Here is a 24,642-nt window from a genome sequence, read left to right as displayed (position 1 = left end):
AACCATTCCAGGCAACCATAGACTTACCTAGAGTACTACTCTAACCACAAACAAACCACATAAATCCCCATGTCACACCCTGGCCTAACCAAAATAATACCGAAAACACAGAATACTAAGGCCAGGGCGTGACAAATTCAACTTGGGAGGCACACTATATGGCGTGTGGTCGTCCTGCTATGACTCAGGGGAAACAATGCAGTTTATTAGTCGACAGAGGAAATCAATGGTGATGAACTTCACTGAATCGTACCAGATAATCAAGTTGATGCTTCTTTCCAATAAATGATCGATGCTTGACTGCCATTTGACAAATACAAATATTCTCACTCTTTAGTTGTACCCTTAATAATCTCATGTAGACTAGCCTAACCACACTGTATCTGACAGTGTAGGTATACCGGAGTAGGCATATTTGCCATTAAACGCAGCAGTTTTTGACAAAACTATTGGTACAGTTGAAAATACGATTGAAACACATTGAACGTTTTTTTAATTAATTGATTTTTTATTTTATTTAAGTCTAGTCTGACTCCTGAGATGTCTGAACAACAGAACAAGTTGTTCATTTCACTATAGTCTCAGTCGTTTGGTCCCTGTCCTGTTCTTGAAGTCATGAATGAACTCGTGCAACTGGTGATCAAATTCCTCCCAGAGTTTTGGCGATAGTGTATGTATGAAATCAGCTACAGATGCTGCAGGGGGGGTTAGAGAAGAGGGCAGGGGGGTTAAAAGAGTGTCTGATGAGAGCAGTATGCATGGGGAGGAGGAAAGAGGTCAACAGAAGAGGGGGAATGAGATCAGAGTAAATGAGGAGAGTTTCAAATGATTTTCCTCCGGGACAAGCTGCTGGCTCCGGTGCGTGACGTTCTCCAGATTTTTGAGATCTGTCTTCAATCGTTTGCGATGTCTTTGCCAGTGATGTGTCAAGGGCTGAGCCTGCAGCTCTTTCCTCCTCTTCTCACACCCATGCTACTACTGCTGCTGCTCTGTGGCATCGCTGAGGAGCTCACAGCCCTGCTGCTACTGCTGCTCTGTGGAGTGGGTGAGGAGCTCACAGCCCTGCTGCTACTGCTGCTCTGTGGAGTGGGTGAGGAGCTCACAGCCCTGCTGCTACTGCTGCTCTGTGGAGTGGGTGAGGAGCTCACAGCCCTGCTGCTACTGCTGCTCTGTGGAGTGGGTGAGGAGCTCACAGCCCTGCTGCTACTGCTGCTGTGTGGAGTGGGTGAGGAGCTCACAGCCCTGCTGCTACTGCTGCTCTGTGGAGTGGGTGAGGAGCTCACAGCCCTGCTGCTACTGCTGCTCTGTGGAGTGGGTGAGGAGCTCACAGCCCTGCTGCTACTGCTGCTCTGTGGAGTGAGGAGCTCACAGCCCTGCTGCTACTGCTGCTCTGTGGAGTGAGGAGCAAGCCAGTAGGTCTCTGAGATGGGGCCCAGGACAGGGGCCTGAAGGGAAATGGTTTTCCATTTTATTTTTTATTTCACATTTATTTAACCAGGTAGTCTAGTTGAGAACTAGTTCTCATTTACAACTGCACTGCAGCTCAGTGCAGGAGATGGACGAGGACCAGTAAGTGCTGTGGGCTGGTGAACAGGCAGTGCTGGGTGACAGAAAAAACAACTGGAGTCCCCGTTCGATGGTGTTTTGTAAAATAAAATAAAAAGTAGAGGGCTATTTAGTACACATATCCAAACCAAACACAAGATCAAAGAAAAACATATCTAATATCATTAACCCGAGACTACCATAGACGAGCAAGCTATAATGCTGCAAGTGTTTGAGCAGAGTTGAGTAGGCCTGGCATAGCTACTTCAACTCTGCTCAAACGTTTTCCTCATTTTAGCTAGCTGGATCTTCCTACTGAACTTTGACTTCAGCGTAAACCAATTTCGGGAAGCTCATGATTATCTTTCTGTGACAAAATATTTGTAAAGACTGTGGCAATGAACGCAACAAAAACCACTACCATCTCTTCACTAGCATCACTTGTTTAGTCAATTATTTTGATCGCCCGAGGAGATTTGATTGACCGCTCTAACTTTTGCCAACTCAATTTCCTTCCCCCTTACAGGGCACTCCAGGAACTCAGGATCATGATCCCCACCACAACACTGTCGTCCTTCGACACACCGTTCTTCAGTATACTTTATTCATTGTGCTCCCAAGTGGCACAGCGGTCTAAGATACTGCATCTCAGTTCAAGAGGTGTCACTACAGTCCCTGGATCAAATAATAATAATAATAATAATAATATAATAATAAATAAATCCAGGCTGTATCGCATCCAGCTGTGATTGGGAGTCCCATAGGGCAGCGGGTTTGGCATCCTGGTTTGGCCGGGAAAGGCCGTCATTGTAAATAAGAATTTGTTCTTAACTGGCTTCCTACTTAAATAAAGGTTCAATTTAAATAAAACATCTGCACACACTTGAAACATGGCCCAATCCTTACACAAGCAGTGGTTTGGGGACAAAGATTTTATGGCATATCCAAGACCAACAGACTTTCTTAATTTCCTCCATTCTCCCAGCCGGTCAGAGGCCGGGCACCAACCACACGAGGAATTCTCATCAGGGATTCAACCTGAACATCCCTGAGATGACTCCTTTGACGGGCGTTCTACTCCGAAGTTCAAAACACAAAACCTTTGTTGTCCGGATTCTTTTGAAACCGACTGCAATATTCCTCTGTTCTTCAGAAATACAACTAATCAAAACAAGACCACTCCTGGTCACTCTGATCACTCTGACAGACATTTCCAAGCCCAGACGTCACCATTTTCGACACCTCAAATGGGTTTCAAACATATGCATCTTTACTCAACAAACGCATCCCAACAGGAAACGATTCATTGTCATTTACACACGTGTCATACCACTCCAATTTTAGACAATTTATTTTTTGTTCCAGTTTTCGATATTACTGTTGTCCATTCAGAACATTCGTCTTCAGCAAATTTACTCGACGCGCTACTTAATTCGAACTCCGCATCCACTTCCGCCAAACACTGAGTTTAGGGCTGAATGGATTCCAGTTTGGGTTTAAAGTCATCAATACCGAAACTTTCAGATTAAGTTTGTGAGTGAATTAAACATGTACTGTTGCTTTCATGATCTTATTCTCTCATTGCCCAGAGTTTAGGACAAGGTGTTGGTTATCTATCTTGGATTTAAGAACATTTCCATTAACTTTATTTTCAATAATTATTTTTTTTCTTAACTTTTTGCTTAAGGAGAAACATGAGAAATAGCTCAATACATTTTCCAATAACCTTTTTGAGGAATAGCAATTTTGCTTAATTTCATTCTTAAATCTATAGTTAAAAAGTTATTTCTTCTTAAAAAGGTTTTGTGAATCTGGGCCCAGATCTCCTTATATTTTTATGTTCCCAAAACATTGTTCTGTTCCCAAAACTACAAACACAATCCATTAAGTTTTATAGAATTAACGTTTTCCCAAAGTAAAAAAAAATTGCGATGTTTAGGAGTGCAAGGTCAAATAGAGTTTGTGCACACGCTTACTATACAGAGGAGGCGTTCCCTAACGAAATATGCAAATAGATGATACAACGCGCCAATAGGATCTCGTGCTTGGCTTTGCACCACCTCCTTACTTGTTCCGCCCACTATTATGCTTCATTAGCTACCGCTCTAAACGACACATATGAACAAGCTTGGATTAGTTCAAATGTCTTTGCTAGCGTCAGCCTTACAATTGAACCAATCACCGACGAAGGGGCGTTGACTAAAGGCTATCGAACTTCGGCTTGACTACAGAAGAAGAAGAAGAAGAAAAATAAGAAAATAATGTCGTGTGCACGAACATCCGACAAAAACCGTTACCGAAAACCGTTACCGAAGACCAAAACCGTTACCGAAGACCAAAACCGTCACAAAATGTCGTCATAATATATGCCGTACCGAACTGTTTTGGATGCGAAGCATGCCGTTATTAGACGGGAGAGTGACACACACATATATATATATATATATATATTGTTGCCTGAACTGAGGGACCCGAATTAGCTATTGTGCTAAACCGAGTCGCTGCTAGCTAGCTTGTTATCGTGTGTTTTAGTCAGTCATTTAGCTAGCGTTAGCTAAGGTTTACAGAGTACCTACCACCTGAATACCCTTTCTCAGGTTGCAAGCACGTCCTAGCTAGTTAGCCATGTTGACTTGTAGCGAACATTAACTACATCGATTTAAGTCAACAGTAACTAGCTAAAATGCAGTCACACAGGCTACAAGTTATCTGCTAACGCGTTAGCTAGCTAAGGTTTATTTCGGTTCGGGCACAGTAGGCAGGGGTCTGTCCTGCTTGCCCTCCGATTTGGGGTTTTCTTTCATCTGTCAAACTGAGGATTCACAAACCCGGTAAGTAAACAACGTTAGCTAACCTTGGTATAATGTGTAATGTTAGCGTGGTTGTAAAACTAGTTGGCGAGCATTGCCAAAAAGCGTTTTTTAGCTACCTAATATAGCCAGATATGTTTATCTAGCTGAGCTAAAGTCTTCATTGGATTAAGCATACCTAACGTACATGTTTTGGTGGGCTAACTGGCAAGCTAACGTCATACTCATCGCACAATGTAATCAGTTAACAATCTGGATCTTTGCCAGGGTTGGTTGTTGATACTGCAATGACTGATATAAACGTGAATGTGAATAATGTTTGCTGTAGCTATCCATACCGCTTTTAGTGTTAGGGCAGTAAACAACTGCTCACACTCAAAGCCTCCATCGTGCAATGAAAACATGTTACGTCGGTATTCAGCTGTGACAACCTATGGTCGGTCATATGTAACACTGGAGGAGCAAGTGTGACTCGTATATTTAAATATGAAGGATTGTATTGTCAAAATAACGCTCAGCCTGTACATACTCACAGATATTTGTCTACATATGGGCCTATCATATGTTCATTCGTGTGCTTATCCTTCCCATTTTCTACCCATGTATTTAGTGCCTCTGAGGATGTGGTAAAGGGATATTAGTTATCGAAAACCCTACTCCATATGTGTAGTATTTACAGCGGTTACGTTCACCCACATTTGGCTCCATGTCAACTACAATTCCGACGTGGTGTTTTTAGAGCAGTTTTGCACATTTCCACAAGCAGTATGTGCCTCCAGTTGACAAACTACACTAACTCCCGAGTTGCGTTTACTCAGGTGTTCAGAGCACGCGAGATCACTATGAAAAGCATATGTCTTCTGTCTGTCTTCCATAGTAACATGGAGATATGGCTTTGTGGGAACACAATAAAGGTGTGTAGTAATTGAACCTTTTTGTTTTTTTAAAGATACATTCCTTATGTTTCCAAAAACGTACAACAAGCGATGCATGTTAATGTTTAGAGTAAGTGCCCGGTCAGAAGACACCATCATCAGTAGGCGCTAAAGCAGTTAGCATCTATGAATGTGGTAGGGGGATATCAGTTGAATGATTTATGTGATCACATATTAGGAGCCAATCCAGCTGTGGCTTTTGAAAATCCAGTTGGTCCCGTGTCATTCTGTGGCCTGTCCTACCGGGACATCCTAGAGTTGCTGCCTGACCCACTGTGTCCCATCAGTTAGCATGGGTCACCTGTTGAATGTGTCTCTGTGACAAATGTTATTCTTTCCACATGCAGCGCCCCTATACGTTCCCCTCTAGAGGTCACCCACCTAGCCCGTTTCTCTGGCTCCTGTGTGCTGGCTGACCTCCCTGGAGTTGACTGTGGTGTTGAGATGGGGGGGTGTTTGAGTGGCATTGCGTAGCCATGTTATTAGACATATCGGTTGTTGAAGGATATCGCTGAAGGCTTGGGGCCTAACCCATTATGGTTGGTGTCTTGGGGAGGGACATTGTTGTTTTAACAGTATTGGTGCCTGTCACTCTGCACAGCTCTCTTTCTTCAAAAGCATAATCCCATGTAGAGAAATCAGACGCCACTGACGAAACAACATTTTATGCTGGTAGAAAGACAACAACAACCGCATAGTAAACATTCGGTCAGCAAAAGCAATATACATTTGAAGACTTGCATGTTGTAAGTCATGACATGTCTGTGAGTGTGAGAAGATGTTGATTAAGCATTTTTTAAAAATTTTTATATATTTTTTTTATAAAGCTATTCTATCAAGCTTCCCCAGCAGTTAATCTACATGCCCATTCAATAGGCCTACCTCCACCTAGCTATTACACATGTTCATTCAAATCCTCCACCTCTAGTCTAAATATTTGTTGTTGTTGAAATTCTGTTTTTATTTGGGGAGCGGGGCAAAAATAAGATTCAGACACAAGTTACATTTCATTGAGACTTCTCTCACACCAAGCCATAGTTCAGTTGTCCATGAGAAAGTCCACTCATGCAACACAGCCCCTCGGGGCCACTGCACATCACCGAGTCCAAATATAGAATGTACATATAGTTGCCTCCATTTTTACGTGTGAATATGCAAGATGTCTACAACGAAAAGCATCAAGACAGAGAGAGCACAACAATTAAAAAGCATAAAAACAAAAACATTAAGACATTCAGTGAGTCTCAGGAATGAAGTGTCATAGATCAAAGGTCTTTGTTCTCAATTTTCCAATATTTTTCTCTCCAGTTTAAAAAGAAATACAGTAACTATTAACAGGTGAACAGATGGATTGTATTACAGAGCCAGATTTTTCCACTTTGACCATTAAACAAAATCAGACCTTAACGATGCTATATTACTCAATCCAGTTTGACAGTCACTATGAATCCATTTTTTCCCCTGTAGTCTCAGAGAAAAGGTCAGCCTCTCCATCACATAGATCACATGTTATCCACTCATCTACCACGGACGCCTTTGATTCTAACCGTTATAAGGGCTTTCTTACTTGTGATTGGGAGTATTACCAATCAAGCTTGTTCCCTGAATAAGAAAATAAAAAATGTAACCTTCTTTTATTTAACTAGGCAAGTCGGTTAAAGAACAAATGATTATTTACAATGACAGCCTACAGGGAAACAGTGGGTTTAACTGCTTTGTTAAAGGGCAGAATGACAGATTTTTTTACCTTGTCAGCTCGGGGATTTGAACCAGCAACCTTTCAGTTAGTGGCCCAAGTCTCTAACCAGTAGGCCCCTGAATACAGAACCTCACCTCTGCATGAGACATCAACCCTAAATATGCCTTCCATGCATCTTTGCACATCCTGCCAGTATGAAACAAGCATTCACTAAATATGTGGTAATGGTTTGCCTTATTTGCCTCATGGTTAGCAGCTCATTATCTGAGCAGCTAACCGATCGCTGCAGCTGTACATAGTCTATCGGTAAATAGCCCACCCAATTTTACCTACCTCATCCCCATACTGTTTATATTTATTTACTTTTCTACTCTTTTGCACACCAGTATCTCTACCTGTACATGACCATCTGATCATTTATCACTCCAGTGTTAATCTGCAAAATTGTAATTATTCGCCTACCACCTCATGCCTTTTGCACACAATGTGTATATAGACTTTTTTTCCTACTGTGTTATTGACTTGTTAATGGTTTACTCCATGTGTAACTCTGTGTTGTCTGTTCACACTGCTACACTTTATCTTGGCCAGGTCGCAGTTGTAAATGAGAATTTTGTTCTCAACTAGCCTACTTGGTTAAATAAAGGTAAAAAATAAATAAAAATAAAATAAATTGTACCCACATGATGTCCAACACCCCATTCCACTATTCTTGTCTTTTTGCAGATGAGTGATAAAGAAGCGCATCATATTTTTCTATCTAAATTCCCTCCAAGTCAATGATCTTCTTAATTTCCATAGTGATTGGAATAAGGTCTCCCGAGTGGCACAGCGGTCTAAGGCACTGCATCTCAGTGCAAGAGATGTCACTACAGTCCCTGGTTTGGAATCCGGGCTGTATCACATCCGGCCGTGATCGGGAGTCCCATAGGGTGGCCCAGCGTCGTTCAGGTTTGGCCGGGGTGGGCCGTCATTCTAAATAAGAATTTGTTCTTAGTTGACTTGCCTACTGAAATAAAAACTGATTTCCCACTCCTACACAGAAATGACCATGTTCTCCTCCCTTTCCCATTTCTCTTTTACATACAGTACCTTCACATCCCTTGACTTTTTCCACATTTTGTTGCTTGAATTTCAAATTGATTAAAAAAAAAATGTTTTGGTCAATGGCCTACTGCGCACAAAAGCCCATAATGTTGAAGTGGAATGATGTATTTTGACATTTTTACCTATTAATACAGAATGAAAAGCTGAAATGTCTTCAGTCAATAAGTATTCAACCCTCTCTGTTATGGTAAGCCTGAATATGTTCAGGAGTAAACATTTGCTTAACAAGTCACATAATAAGTTGTATGGACTCACTCTGTGTGCAATAATAGTGTTTAACATGATTTTTGAATGACTACCTCATCTCTGTACCCCACACAAACAATTGACCTTTAAGGTCCCTAAGTTGAGCAGTGAATTTCAAACACAGATTCAACCACAAAGACCAGGGAGCTTTTCCAATGTCTCGCAAAGAAAGGCACCTATTGGCAGATGTGTAAAAAAACAACAACAGCCATTGAATATCCCTTTTGAGCATGGTGAAGATATTAATTACACTTTGGAAGATGTGTCAATCCACCCAGTCACTACAAGCACAGGCGTCCTTCCTAACTCAGTTGCCAGAGAGGAAGGAAACCGCTCAGGAATTTCACCATGAGGCCACTGGTGACTTTAAAACAGAGTTTAATAGCTGTGATAGGAGAGAACTGAGGATGGATCAACAACCTAAAAGCCTATTAGTCACATGCGCCGAATACAACAGGCCTTATAGTGAAATGCTTGCTTACAAGCCCTTATTCAACAATGCTTGAAGAAAAGTGTTAAGTAAATAAAAGTAACAAATAGTTTAACAGCAGCAGTATAATAACAATAGCGAGGCTATATACAGGGGGTACCAGTACAGAGTCTATGTGCGGAGGTCTCTGACCTCCCTATAGGCTGTCTCATCGTTGTCGGTGATTAGGCTTACCACTGTTGTCATCGGCAAACCTTGATGATGGTGTTGGAGTCGTGCCGGCCGAGCAGTCATGAGTGAATAGGGAGTACAGGGGGGGGACTGAGCACGCCCCCCTGAGGGTAGGGCTGGGCGGTATACCGTATTTTACGATATACCGGTATTAATGCATGGACCAGTTTGGGTTTTTACTTACCTTCTATAACGGTATTCGAATGTGATTTAAAAAATGTAATACGTTGTGTGTAACATCCGTTTTTATAGTTCGCTACATGAGTCATCTCTCGCTCTCTCTCCATGCTGCTTTCAGTCTGCATGCTGCTTTCAGTCTCCATGCTGCTTTCAGTCTGCATGGTCAATGTTGATGGCAACATTGCTGTTTTCACTTTGTTTCTTCATATAAATCCAATAGTGTTCTATAATTACACCATTAGTTTGTGTTTCTTACATCAGCACACAGCTAGTTTGTCTTTTTCTTAGCAAGTTGGGGCCTAAATTTTGTTAGCTGCTAATGCTAATCGATAGGTAGCTAGCTAATGTATGGAGTCAGAGCAAACATAATTAGTTATACAGCCTGATACTACCAGTGATGGTATAGACTAAAATCAGCATGTTGTTTGTGCAACAGTATCTTCTAAATCAAAGAGGAATACCAGAAGCATTAATATGTTAGCTACATGAGGTAGCTAAGAGAAAACAGACAATGTAGCCAAAGATTATAGGGTCCCCCAGGAAACAATTATCAACACTTTAGTTCCTACCCTAAGTGTTTGGTTCCTAAAAAAAACCCCACTAACTCCTCCCTGGCATTTTCATTCATTTTCATGTTAAACAACACTATTCAAAGTGCCCACTATCATATTCTAACTATAGAATTAGAATAATCATTCTATTTCCCTGATTCCAACATTTCACCCAAGTGTTTTGCTCAAAATCACAAGTCAAAGCGCTATTGCAACGTTTGGTTCAAAATAAGGTTTATTCATGCAGCCCTACATGGCAGTGTGACAATTATCTGAAATGAGTGCAACAAATGCAGAAAATGTATGAAAATACCCCCCAAAATATTTTGGGTTGAAGTTGAATTGAACAGTATAAAACAATCAGAATGGAGAAAGACCCATTTTGAAATTACTTAATGTATGTGTTGCCACCCTAAGGTCATGCACTACTTATAAAGCACATTTTGAAATCTTCTAATTTAAAAACATAAAATACCGTCATACTGTGATTTTAAATTCAATACCGTGATATGATGTTTTGGCCATATCGCCCAGCCCGACCTGAAGGGCCCTTGTGTTGAGGATCAGCGTGGCGGGTGTGTTGTTACCTACTCTTACCACCTGGGGGCGGCCCATCAGGAAGTCCAGGATCCAGTTGCAGAGGGAGGTGTTTTAGTCCCAGGGTTCTCAGCTGAGTGATGAGCTTTGAGAGCGTTATGGTGTTCAACGCTGAGCTGTAGTCAATGAACATTCTCACGTAGGTGTTCCTTTTGTTCAGGTGGGAAAGGGCAGTGTGGAGTGCAATAGAGATTGCATCATCTGGATCTGTTTGGGGTGGTATGCAAATCGGTGTGGGTCTAAGGTCAGTGGGATTATGGTGTTGATGTGAGCCATAACCAGCCTTTAAAAGCCCTTCATGGCTACAGACGTGAGTGCTACGGGTCAGTAGTCATTTAGGCAGGTTACCTTAGTGTTCTTGGGCACAGGGACTATGGTGGTCTGCTTGAAACATGTTGGTGTTACAGACTCAGACAGGGACATGTTGAGATGCCAGTGAAGACACTTGCCAGTTGGTTAGGTCCAGGTCCAACATTGTCGTTACTCCACAATATGAACCTAATTGACAGAGTGAAAAGAAGGAATCCTGTCCTGGACCTGTTCTGTCACCACACTAAAGAGGCTTATTAGGGTCACCTCTTGCTCTCTCTCTCCCGCTCCTCCTCTCTCTCTCTCCGACTCCTCCTCTCGCTCTCTCTCCTGCTCCTCCCCCCTCTCTCTCTCTTTCTCTCTCTCTCCTCTCTCTCTCCCGCTCCTCTCTCTCTCTCTCTCTCTCTCTCTCTCTCCTGCTCCTCCTCTCGCTCTCTCTCCTGCTCCTCCCCCCTCTCTCTCTCGCTCTCTCTCTTTCTCTCTCCCGCTCCTCTTCTCTCCCTCTCTCGCTCCTTTTCTTTCTCTCTCCCGCTCATTCTCTCTCTCAGCTGTCGCCTTTCTGTTCTGTTGGGTCCTGAAGCATGCCCTCAATTTTAGAGGGAACTGTCGCTACAAAGCAGAGTTTTGAGTTTTGAACTGATTTGGAGTGGGGATTGAACCAGAGGGTGAAGTATGACTGTACTTCTATGATTCCCTGGAAAATAGTGGCAAAAAAAAACAAACTGAACAGGAAGGAAGTTTATGCCAAACACTTAAAGGCTTTAATCCCTCCCTCTTTGAGCCCTAGGTATCTTTGAGCTGAGTGCCAGCCAGTCAGTCTCTCGTATAGGACTAGCACAGCACAACATGGCTAGCAAGCTCTGACTGAGACAACAGGAAGAGAAGGAAAACACTAAGGCTGGATACTACTGTACTTCTCTCATCACAAGGAAGATGTCAGAATGAGCAGGTAAAGAGTAGACTTATGTACCTACTTTTCTTCAGCCTTGTCTTTTCAAGTTGATAGTAGTTGATAGTTTCTTCATCCCTAGTTTGAGCCACAGTGGTGTGAATCTTCTCTTAAACATTCTTTTTTATTTTTTGAAGCTCCGTTATAATTCCGTGGTGTTTGGGATAGACTGAGGTCGTAGCTTGGAATCCTATTCATTGTAGGCTAGGGTATGTTTCATATCCGTTACACTGACACCGGCCGTTGGAGCATGCCTTTTATTGTTATGGTAATGTGGTCAAGCAAAAACAGTGTCAGATTATCGTGGTTGTCATGGGGAAATAATGTGACGTAGTAAAGATACATCTATATATGAAGAAAGTGTGTTGTTGTTGTTGTGTGAATGATTGGCTGATGTTCTTGCAGTAGCCTAGTTTATTGCGACTAGAGACGAAGTGCTGTCTCCTTTAACAGGGATTTTTCTGCCATTGTAATCCTTGGGTTGGCCGCCTAAGCATTTTCTCGGATCGTCCAAGTGTAAAAATACCAACCAAAAAAAACCCCAACTAAACCAGATATAAACTATGTAGAAAAGATAATGGATCTAATATATATTTTTTAATTATAGTATCTTTGAGAACTAACAGTCACCAAAATAAATAAAAACTAGACAGGGAGAATTGAAATTTCCCAAAATAATTTATTTAGCAGTACTAATTTTGTTATTGTTTGAGCACAATAAAACAGAATTAGCCTTGGCAAAATGCATAGAATCGCAGGAAACAAACTGCCACATTTTCTCTCAGCTGCATGGTAAAATGTGTGTAATTGCAGGAAATATGCTTGCTTTTTATTTTAATTTTTTTATGGAGGCCGTAAACCATCACATTTTATTTATTAAGCCCTTTTTACATCAGCAGATGTCACAAAGTACTTATACAGAAACCCAGCCTAAAACACCAGAGAGCAAGCAATGCAGATGTCGAAGCACAGTGGCTAGGGAAAAAAAACTTCCTTGAATGCCTGGAACCTAGAAAGAAACCTAGAGAGGAACCAGGTTCTGTGTGCCAGGTGGAGATCATAAGAGTACGTGGCCACTAAGGCCAGATTGTTTTTCAAGATGTTCAAAGAAGACCAGCAGGGTGAAGTAATAATCACAGTGGTTGTAGAGGGTGCAAGAGGGCAGAGTTAATGTCAGATGGCTTTTCATAGCCGGGCATTCAGAGGTCGAGACAGCAGGTGCCGGGGGGGGGGGGTCGTAAAAGCAGGTCTGGGACAAGGTGGTTAGGATTCCATAGCTGCAGCCTAACAACAGAAACTGGATCAGCAGCACGACCAGGTGGACTGGGGATGGGGACAGCCAAGTCAGTGGACAGGAATGAAGATCACGCCAGTGACTCAATTCACTTAGGTTGAGAAAGCCTGGTACGACGTGATTAACCCCTCCCAGGGGACGGGCATTGGAGAGCGTGAGCATTCTAGTGACTCGGTCCCCGTAATATGGTCAGAGATAAAGAATCCCAGTGGACATAAGGGAACCGGCCAGGCAGAGACGGCAAGGGTGGTTGGTCACTCCATTGCCTTGTCGTTCACTTTCGGTCCCCTGGGCAGGACCACGCTCAATCATAGGACCTACCGAAGAGATGAGTCTTCAGTAAAGACTTGAAACCGAGTCTGCGTCTCTCATATGGATAGGCAGACCATTCCATAAAAATGTATTTCTATAGGAGAAAGCCCTGCCTCCAGGTGTTTGCTCAGAAATTCTAGGAACAGTAAGGAGGCCTGCATCTCGTGACCGTAGCGTACGTGTAGGTATGTACGGCAGAACCAAATCGTCTGGTAGGAGCAAGTCCATGTAATGATTTGTAGGGTAGCAGTAACACCTTGAAATCAGCACTGGCCTTGATTAACAGGAAGCCACTGTAGAGAGGCTAGCACTGGAGTAACATGATCAAATGTTTTGGTTCTAGTCTAGATTCTAGCAGCCTTGTTTAGCACTAACTGAAGATTATTTAGTGCTTTATCCGGGTAGCCTGAGAGTAAAGCATTACAGTAGTCTAACCTAGAAGTGACGAATGCATGGATTAGTTTTTCTGCCAGAAAATGTTAGCCAAAAAGTGTCTGATTTTTGCAATGTTACAAAGCTGGAAAAATGCTGCTCTTTAAATATTTTTGATGTTTGTCAGCAGAGATCCTTCAGTTTTATTTGAGCCGACTGTACAACTATCATTGTCATACAGAAGATCTTTTTGTTTCTTGAGACCTGGAAATAGCATCTCTGTTTTGTCCAAGTTTAAACTTAAAAACATTTGCAACCATCCACTTCCTTATGTCTGAAACACAGGCTTCCAGGGTAGGCAATTTAGGTGCTTCACTATGTTTCATTGAAATGTACAGCTGTGTTTCGTCTGCATGGCAGTGAAAGTTGACATTTGTATTTCCAAATGACCACTAAGAGGTAGCGTATATAGTGAAAATAATAGTGGTCCTAGAACGGAACCTTGAGGAACACCGAACCTTACCATTGATTTGTCAGAGCACAAACCATCCACAGAGATGAACTGACATCTTTCTGAACGATATGATCTCGACCAGGCAAGAACATGTCCATGTCGACCAATTAGGGTTTCCAATCTCTCCAAAAGAATGTGGTGATCGATGGTGTAGAAAGCGGCACTAAGGTCTAGGAGCAGGAGGACAAACACAAAGCCTTGGTCTGAGGTCATTAAAAGGTAATTTACCACCTTTACGAGTGCGATCTCAGTGCTATGATGACTGGAGCGTTTAGTAGACATTATCTGTCTTCAGAAAGGCAGTGAGTTGCTTAGCAACAACTTTCTTACATTTTTGAGAGGAATGAGAAATTCGACAAAGGCCATTTACTTTTTTTTTTCACTAAATATTATTTCAGGAGAGGCTTTGTTGCTGCCACTTTTCATACATTTGGTACATATGTGGTAGATAGGGAGGCATTTATTATGCTCTGCAAGCACAGGAAGTAGCTCTTTCAGTAGTTTAGTTGGAATATGGTTCAGTAGGCAGCTGGAAGGTTTAGAGGCCATTACTATTTGTGAATGTTTCAAAAGATGCATGATTTAAAAAAAAAACTTGAGTGTCTCCATTGATCCTAGGTCCTCTAAAATGTCATGTAAATGTAATCTCTGTCACGCCCCCTGCTACGCCCACCACCTAAGCCCATAAAAGAAAATGCCTGTATAAAAGTGCAGTCTTTTTTTGTTCAGTGAGAACAGTTCATAAGGAAGGGCATTGGGGATCAACAGCTGTCTAGTTCTGCCTTGTGCCTCCTCCTACCCACCCCGGGGTTATTTTCACTGATAAGTTGCATCACCCTTGTCGACACGTTTGACAATACTACCATCTACTATTCATGTCATGGAGTATTCTGTTAATTAAAATCAACAACATTTTGACTACCGACCGTATTCACACCCCTTGACTTTTCCCACATGTTTGTTGCTACAGCCTGAATTGAAAATGGACTACATTGAGATTGTTTTGTCACTGACCAACTACACACATTACCCCATAATGTCAGTGGAATTATGTTTTCTGTACGTTGTTTTTTAATTTTTTTGTACAACTTAATTAAAAATGAAAAGCTGAAATGTCTTTAGTCAATAAGTATTCAACCCCTTTGGTAATGCAAGCCTAAATAATTTAAAGAGTAAAAATGTGCTTAAGAAATTACATACTCACTCTGTATTCAATAATAGTGTTTAACATGATTTTTGAATGACTACCTCATCTCTGTACCCCACACGTACAATTTATCTGTAAGGTCCCTCAGTCGAGCAGTGAATTTCAAACACAGATTCAACCACAAAGACCAGGAAGCTTTTCCAATGCCTAGCAAAGAAGGGCCCCTATTGAAGAAAAAAAGCAACAATTGAATATCCTTTTGAGCAGAGTGAAGTTATTAATTGCACGGTTGCCGTGTGTGTGTGTGTGTGTGTGTGTGTGTGTGTGTAGTTGCCTAATTGTGTGTGTGTGTGTGTAGTTGCCTAATTGTGTGTGTGTAGTTGCCTAAGTGTGTGTGTGTAGTTGCCTAAGTGTGTGTGTGTAGTTGCCTAAGTGTGTGTGTGTAGTTGCCTAAGTGTGTGTAATTGCCTAATTGTGTGTGTGTGTGTAGTTGCCTAATTGTGTGTGTGTGTGTAGTTGCCTAATTGTTTGTGTGTGTAGTTGCCTAATTGTGTGTGTGTGTGTAGTTGCCTAATTGTGTGTGTGTGTGTAGTTGCCTAATATTGTGTGTGTGTGTGTGTGTAGTTGCCTAATATTGTGTGTATTTTGTAGTTGCCTAATATTGTGTGTATTTTGTAGTTGCCTAATATTGTGTGTATTTTGTAGTTGCCTAATATTGTGTGTGTGTTGTAGTTGCTGTGTGTGTGTGTTGTAGTTGCCTAGTGTGTGTGTGTTTTGTAGTTGCTGTGTGTGTGTGGGGGTCTGTTTGTAGTTGCTTGTGTGTTTTTTGTTTCTGTGAAATCTTGACATTTGAACTTATTTCTCTTTTGTAGTCTTTGATTTAGAGAAGCTAAGTTCGGTCTGTCTGTGTCTGAGGTTGTGTGTCTTCATAAGTCTCTTTGTATATTACACAGTCTTTGGTATTGTGATATTTGATTAGAATAGCTCTTCCTAAAGCAACAGCTACTCTTCCTGGGCTCCACATGAATCATGACATAATATAGAACATTTTAATAGACCAGAGTAGCTCAAGGACAGAGCTACATCCACTTTTTTTTTTTTTTTTTTTTAGAGGCACACGTAGCCTACATATCAATACACACAATCTTATCTAGGTCAATTAGGGGTGAGGCGTTGTGAGTGTGGTGAAGTGTTGCTTCATCTGTTTTTTACATTTTTTAAAAACAGGTTTGCTGTTCACTTGAACAATAGGAGATGGAATGGAGTTCCATCCAATAATGGCTCTATGTAATACTTGTACTCTTTCTTGATTTTATACTGGATTTGGGGACTCTGTTGCTCCTAGAGGCTATATAGAATACTAATGTACTTGAAAGGGTAAGTATTTCTTAGGTTGATTAAACTGGCTGAGCGTATAGTATAGTTATGGGCTTGTATTCATTGTCTTGAGTAGGAGTTCTGATCTAGGATCAGTTTAGTATAGTTATGGGCTTGTATTCATTGTCTTGAGTAGGAGTTCTGATCTAGGATCAGTTTAGTATAGTTATGGGCTTGTATTCATTGTCTTGAGTAGGAGTTCTGATCTAGGATCAGTTTAGTATAGTTATGGGCTTGTATTCATTGTCTGAGTAGGGGTTCTGATCTAGGATCAGCATAGTTATTGGTTTGTATTCATTGTCTGAGTAGGAGTTCTGATCTAGGATCAGTTCAGACTTATTTTTGTTGTTGTTGTATAGATCCTGATCCTAGATCAGCATTCCTACTCTGATATGGTTGGTACGTATTGGGTCCTGCTCTTTTTGGTGGAACATGCTATGATGATTTGCTTGCAGTTAGAAAGATGTAATTTAAACCATGTTTTACCATGTTATTTACAATTTACATCTATGTATCTGTTTTTAGTCTCATCCTTGCACTTTGCAACTCCCACCCACCCACTCACCCCAGTTCCCAGCTGAGGTTGGAGCTCATGTCTTTTTGGCTTATTCCCTATACAGTGCATTACTTTAGACCAGGCCCCGTAGGGTGCATTACTTTAGACCAGGACCCATAGGGTGCATTACTTTAGACCAGGCCCCGTAGGGTGCATTACTTTAGACCAGGCCCCGTAGGGTATAGGGTGCATTACTTTAGACCAGGACCCATAGGGTATAGGGTGCACTACTTTAGACCAGGACCCATAGGGTATAGGGTGCACTACTTTAGACCAGGACCCATAGGGTGCATTACTTTAGACCAGGCCCCGTAGGGTGCATTACTTTAGACCAGGCCCCGTAGGGTATAGGGTGCATTACTTTAGACCAGGACCCATAGGGTATAGGGTGCACTACTTTAGACCAGGACCCATAGGGTATAGGGTGCACTACTTTAGACCAGGACCCATAGGGTGCATTACTTTAGACCAGGCCCCGTAGGGTGCATTACTTTAGACCAGGCCCCGTAGGGTATAGGGTGCATTACTTTAGACCAGGACCCATAGGGTATAGGGTGCACTACTTTAGACCAGGACCCATAGGGTATAGGGTGCACTACTTTAGACCAGGCCCCATAGGGTATAAGGTGCACTACTTTAGACCAGGGCCCATAGGGTATAGGGTGCATTACTTTAGACCCCATAGGGTATAGGGTGCACTACTTTAGACCAGGGCCCATAGGGAATTGGGTGCCATTTGGGGAATCAAGCAAATTAAAAGTAATTTTCAATGTCTCACAGTGTAGCTGTAGGCTATATCTGTGTTGATGATATACTTCTTGATATAATTACGTTGGTAGACCTTGTTACTATGAAGCCTAAACAGCGTGGAAAAGTAGGTTTTAAACTCTTTAAACCAGGGTCGCCCAGCTGGTGGCCACTTCAATCAGTGAAGATGAAAGGGGATGAGACAGGTTAAAGAAGGATTTTTAAGCCTTGAGACAGTTGAGACATGGATTGTGTATGTGTGCCATTCAGAGGGTGAATGGGCAAGACGAAAGATTGAAGTGCCTTTGAACAGGGTATGGTAGTAGGTGCCTTTGAACAGGGGTATGGTAGTAGGTGCCAGGTGCACCGGTTTGAACAGGGTATGGTAGTAGGTGCCTTTGAACAGGGTATGGTAGTAGGTGCCTTTGAACAGGGTATGGTAGTAGGTGTCTTTGAACAGGGTATGGTAGTAGGTGCCTTTGAACAGGGTATGGTAGTAGGTGTCTTTGAACAGGGTATGGTAGTAGGTGTCTTTGAACAGGGTATGGTAGTAGGTGCTTTTGAACAGGGTATGGTAGTAGGTGCCTTTGAACAGGGTATGGTAGTTGGTGCCTTTGAACAGGGTATGGTAGTAGGTGCCAGGTGCACCGGTTTGAACAGGGTATGGTAGTAGGTGCCTTTGAACAGGGTATGGTAGTAGGTGTCTTTGCACAGGGTATGGTAGTAGGTGTCTTTGCACAGGGTATGGTAGTAGGTGTCTTTGAACAGGGTATGGTAGTAGGTGTCTTTGAACAGGGTATGGTAGTAGGTGTCTTTGAACAGGGTATGGTAGTAGGTGCCTTTGAACAGGGTATGGTAGTAGGTGCCTTTGAACAGGGTATGGTAGTAGGTGCCTTTGAACAGGGTATGGTGGTAGGTGTCTTTGAACAGGGTATGGTAGTAGGTGTCTTTGAACAGGGTATGGTAGTAGGTGTCTTTGAACAGGGTATGGTAGTAGGTGCCTTTGAACAGGGTATGGTAGTAGGTGCCAGGTGCACCGGTTTGAACAGGGTATGGTAGTAGGTGCCTTTGAACAGGGTATGGTAGTAGGTGCCTTTGAACAGGTTATGGTAGTAGGTGCCAGGTGCACCGGTTTGAACAGGGTATGGTAGTAGGTGCCTTTGAACAGGGTATGGTAGTAGGTGTCTTTGAACATGGTATGGTAGTAGGTGTCTTTGAACAGGGTATGGTAGTAGGTGTCTTTGAACAGGGTATGGTAGTAGGTGTCTTTGAACAGGGTATGGTAGTAGGTGCCTTTGAACAGGGTATGGTAGTAGGTGCCTTTGAACAGGGTATGGTAGTAGGTGCCTTTGAACAGGGTATGGTGGTAGGTGTCTTTGAACAGGGTATGGTAGTAGGTGCCTTTGAACAGGGTATGGTAGTAGGTACCTTTTAACAGGGTATGGTAGTAGGTGCCTTTGAACAGGGTATGGTAGTAGGTGCCTTTGAACAGGGTATGGTAGTAGGTGCCTTTGAACAGGGTATGGTAGTAGGTGCCTTTGAACAGGGTATGGTAGTAGGTGCCTTTGAACAGGGTATGGTAGTAGGTGCCTTTGAACAGGGTATGGTAGTAGGTGCCTTTGAACAGGGTGTGGTAGTAGGTGTCTTTGAACAGGGTGTGGTAGTAGGTGCCTTTGAACAGGGTATGGTAGTAGGTGCCTTTGAACAGGGTATGGTAGTAGGTGCCTTTGAACAGGGTATGGTAGTAGGTGCCTTTGAACAGGGTATGGTAGTAGGTGTCTTTGAACAGGGTGTGGTAGTAGGTGCCTTTGAACAGGGTATGGTAGTAGGTGCCTTTGAACAGGGTATGGTAGTAGGTGCCTTTGAACAGGGTATGGTAGTAGGTGTCTTTGAACAGGGTGTGGTAGTAGGTGCCTTTGAACAGGGTATGGTAGTAGGTGCCTTTGAACAGGGTATGGTAGTAGGTGCCTTTGAACAGGGTATGGTAGTAGGTGCCTTTGAACAGGGTGTGGTAGTAGGTGCCTTTGAACAGGGTATGGTAGTAGGTGCCTTTGAACAGGGTATGGTAGTAGGTGCCTTTGAACAGGGTATGGTAGTAGGTGCCTTTGAACAGGGTATGGTAGTAGGTGTCTTTGAACAGGGTATGGTAGTAGGTGCCTTTGAACAGGGTATGGTAGTAGGTGCCTTTGAACAGGGTATGGTAGTAGGTGCCTTTGAACAGGGTATGGTAGTAGGTGTCTTTGAACAGGGTATGGTAGTAGGTGCCTTTGAACAGGGTATGGTAGTAGGTGCCTTTGAACAGGGTATGGTAGTAGGTGCCTTTGAACAGGGTATGGTAGTAGGTGCCTTTGAACAGGGTATGGTAGTAGGTGTCTTTGAACAGGGTATGGTAGTAGGTGCCTTTGAACAGGGTATGGTAGTAGGTGCCTTTGAACAGGGTATGGTAGTAGGTGCCTTTGAACAGGGTATGGTAGTAGGTGCCTTTGAACAGGGTATGGTAGTAGGTGTCTTTGAACAGGGTATGGTAGTAGGTGCCAGGTGCACCGGTTTGAGTGTGTCAAGAACTGTAACGCTGCTGGGGTTTTCACGCTCAACAGTTTCCTGTGTGTATCAAGAATGGTCCACCACCCAAAGGACATCCAGCTAACTAGACACAACTATGGGGAAGCATTGGAGTCAACATGGGACCAGCATCTTTGTGGAACGCCTTCAACACCTTGTAGAGTCCATGCTGCAACAAATTGAGGCTGTTCTGAGGACAAAAGAGGGGGCGGGGCACTCAATATTAGGAAGGTGTTCCTAATGTTTTGTACACTCATTGTATGTATGTCTCTCTGTCTCTGGAAAGTATTCATACTCCTTGACCTATTCCACGTTTTGTTCGTCTGAATTCAAAAATGATTCAATAGAATTGTTTTCTTTCACCCATCTACACACACAATACCCCACCCATAATGCCAAAACTAAAAACATGTTTCTAGAGAGTTTTGCAAATGTATTGAAAATGAAATAGAGAAATATCTCTGCTACAATACATAACAGCTACTCCGAGCTTCACACATTCAAATAAGATCTACATTCATTTCCTCCCATGCCTGTTACCTTCTGCATGCTGTAGCTTGAATCGAGGGTTTAGGTTAGCCAAAATCTCTCACAGGGGAAATGTTGGATTTCCCCGATGGCCAGTAGGAGATATCCTCCCCGATGGCCAGTAGGAGATATCCTCCCCGATGGCCAGTAGGAGATATCCTCCCCGATGGCCAGTAGGAGATATCCTCCCCGATGGCCAGTAGGAGATATCCTCCCCGATGGCCAGTAGGAGATATCCGCCCCGATGGCCAGTAGGAGATATCCGCCCCGATGGCCAGTAGGAGATATCCGCCCCGATGGCCAGTAGGAGATATCCGCCCCGATGGCCAGTAGGAGATATCCGCCCCGATGGCCAGTAGGAGATATCCGCCCCGATGGCCAGTAGGAGATATCCGCCCCGATGGCCAGTAGGAGATATCCGCCCCGATGGCCAGTAGGAGATATCCTCCCCGATGGCCAGTAGGAGATATCCTCCCCGATGGCCAGTAGGAGATAATCCCTTTTATTCCATTTCTATGGTGGAAAGGCAAACTGTTACGTGTGAACTGTTACGTGGTAGAATCAATCATTGATATATCGTCGTCTATATACTATACCCTATGTGATGTCTATCTATGCTAGGATACTCAGGCAACTGGAGTAGGGTTGCAAAATGTATAGGAAATCCTAAGAAATTTGTGGAACGGTACAACCCTTATCTTTCAGACATGGTTTTCCTGGAAGTCCTTGGCTGGTCTGAGGCTCACTGTGGCCTTTTGCATGGCGTGCCTGCGTCTCTAACGGACTACTGATAGAAATAGCTGATAATCTTGACCTGGATGTTACTGTAGCCCATAGAGTTGGATAGAGGGCACACTTGGACCAAAGCCTGTTTTTGTTTTGCCACTGAGTACTTTAACCATTTTGAAGTAGTTATTTCGATGGGACTATTTATGAATTCCAATACACTCATAGAAGAAGAACTAAAGAAAAAAATGTATGATTTGTTGTGGGGTAATACTCATGTACTACCCATAATGCAATTAACAGTAAACAAAGTCTTATCAAAAATGTTTATCTGACTCCATAAAGCTCTGCCTTATCTCAGTTTACTGGTCACGATAACAACACCCACCCGTAGCACACGTTCCAGCAGGTATATCTCACTGATCATCCCTAAAGCCAACACCTCATTTGGCCGCCTTTCCTTTCAGTTCTCTGCTGCCAGCGACTGGAACGAATTGCAAAAATCGCTGAAGTCTGAGACTTTTTTTATTTCCCTCGCCAACTTTAAACATCAACTATCTGAGCAGCTAACTGATCGCTGCAGCTGTACATAGTCTATCGGTAAATAGCCCACCCAATCTACCTACCTCATCCCCATACTGTTTTTATTTACTTTTCTGCTCTTTTGCACACCAGTATCTCTACTTGCACATCATCATCTGCTCATTTATCAATCATTTATTAATCTGCTGAATTGTAATTGTGCCGCTCCTATGGCCTTTTTATTGCCTTCCCTCCTCATGCCATTTGCACACACTGTATATAGACGTAATTTGTTTTCTACTGTATCATTGACTTGTTTATTGTGTTACTGACTGTATGTTTGTTTATTCCATGTGTAACTCTGTGTTGTTGTTTTTGTTGCACTGCATTGCTTGATCTTGTCCAGGTCGCAGTTGTAAATGAGAACTTGTTCTCAACTGACCTACCTGGTTAAATAAAGGTGTTCTCAACTGACCTACCTGGTTAAATAAAGGTGAAATAAAAAAAATAAAGCAATGCAAGAGACTATAGTGACAGGAATTGGCTCTCAATAAAGATTTGAACATTTGAATTCTCAAGGCATTTATATTTCATGTCATTGTAAAATGAATGGATTCACATACGGCATAAATATTCAGTTACAAGACAATACTGACATTAACAAAACATTAAAGGTCCTCAGCAGAGAGAAATATCACCCCTATTTCAACGTAGTTGTTATTATTATTATTATTATTATTATTATTTTTAATTTAAACTTTATTTAACTAGGCAAGTCAGTTAAGAACAAATTCTTAGTAACAATTAACGGCCTACCCCGGCCAAACCCTGACGACGTTTTTGCCAATTGTGCACTGCCCTAAGGGACTCCCAATCACGGCTGTGGTACAGCCTGGATTCGAACCATGGACTGTAGTTACTGTAGCTGCGCCACTTGGGAGCGTCAATTCCTGTTCTATAAGGGAAATTGTTGTTTAGTTTCCACCTCCGAAGAATGACGCAGGCTGCCAGAGACTGAAGAAGAAGCGCGACACCCCAATCACTTTTTTGTTGTTGTTCTGGTTCAATGACAAAGTAGACCAGATCCAGCTGCTAATGCATTGGAGTGTATGGGAGACACGCCCCCTTAAGTAGACTGGAACGGATTTTCTTTTCAATGGTGAACGTCCTGAGTACACCATCTTCATTTATACACCACCTTTGCTGTAGCCAAAGATGATCTATTATATAGCTCAGCTATGACTCGTGAACTTTGCAGGTGTTTCTGATGAATAAACAATGCCACTCTGTTGGATGGTACCATTTTAAATGAATCCCAGCCTGTGAAACCCAGCCCTGAAACCCAGCCCTGAAACCCAGCCTGTGAAACCCAGCCTGTGAAACCCAGCCTGTGAAACCCAGCCTGTGAAACCCAGCCCTGAAACCCAGCCTGTGAAACCCAGCCCTGAAACCCAGCCTGTGAAACCCAGCCTGTGAAACCCAGCCCTGAAACCCAGCCTGTGAAACCCAGCCCTGAAACCCAGCCTGAAACCCAGCCTGTGAAACCCAGCCTGTGAAACCCAGCCTGTGAAACCCAGCCTGTGAAACCCAGCCTGTGAAACCCAGCCTGTGAAACCCAGCCTGTGAAACCCAGCCTGTGAAACCCAGCCTGTGAAACCCAGCCTGTGAAACCCAGCCTGTGAAACCCAGCCTGTGAAACCCAGCCTGTGAAACCCAGCCTGTGAAACCCAGCCCTGAAACCCAGCCCGTGAAACCCAGCCCGTGAAACCCAGCCCGTGAAACCCAGCCCGTGAAACCCAGCCCGTGAAACCCAGCCCGTGAAACCCAGCCCGTGAAACCCAAACCCAGCCCGTGAAACCCAGCCCGTGAAACCCAGCCCGTGAAACCCAGCCCGTGAAACCCAGCCCGTGAAACCCAGCCCGTGAAACCCAGCCCGTGAAACCCAGCCCGTGAAACCCAGCCCGTGAAACCCAGCCCGTGAAACCCAGCCCGTGAAACCCAGCCTGTGAAACCCAGCCTGTGAAACCCAGCCCTGAAACCCAGCCCTGAAACCCAGCCTGTGAAACCCAGCCTGTGAAACCCAGCCCTGAAACCCAGCCCTGAAACCCAGCCCGTGAAACCCAGCCTGTGAAACCCAGCCCTGAAACCCAGCCCTGAAACCCAGCCTGTGAAACCCAGCCTGTGAAACCCAGCCTGTGAAACCCAGCCCTGAAACCCAGCCCTGAAACCCAGCCTGTGAAACCCAGCCTGTGAAACCCAGCCCTGAAACCCAGCCCTGAAACCCAGCCCTGAAACCCAGCCTGTGAAACCCAGCCTGTGAAACCCAGCCTGTGAAACCCAGCCTGTGAAACCCAGCCTGTGAAACCCAGCCCTGAAACCCAGCCTGTGAAACCCAG

The 24,642-nt window shown here is 43.3% G+C and overlaps 1 protein-coding gene across 9 annotated transcripts in view; it reads left to right on the top strand.

Moving 5' to 3' along the window:
- Nucleotides 1–3,671: 3,671 nt before the first annotated feature.
- LOC118374421 (inositol hexakisphosphate kinase 1-like) overlaps nt 3,672–24,642 on the top strand; it is an 82,997-nt gene continuing 62,026 nt past the window's right edge. For 8 of the 9 annotated variants that reach the window (XR_008074833.1, XM_052474217.1, XM_052474216.1 and 5 more), the window contains exon 1: nt 3,672–4,376. The gene's annotated coding sequence lies outside the window, so the exon portion shown is untranslated. Of the gene's footprint in view, nt 4,377–11,179; nt 11,590–24,642 lie in introns of those variants that run through there. The other variant, XM_052474212.1, reaches the window with a different exon arrangement.

The sequence above is a fragment of the Oncorhynchus keta genome, chromosome 21 (assembly GCF_023373465.1).
Source record: "Oncorhynchus keta strain PuntledgeMale-10-30-2019 chromosome 21, Oket_V2, whole genome shotgun sequence".
NCBI lineage: Eukaryota > Metazoa > Chordata > Actinopteri > Salmoniformes > Salmonidae > Oncorhynchus > Oncorhynchus keta.
This window is presented reverse-complemented; position numbering and strand designations above follow the sequence as displayed.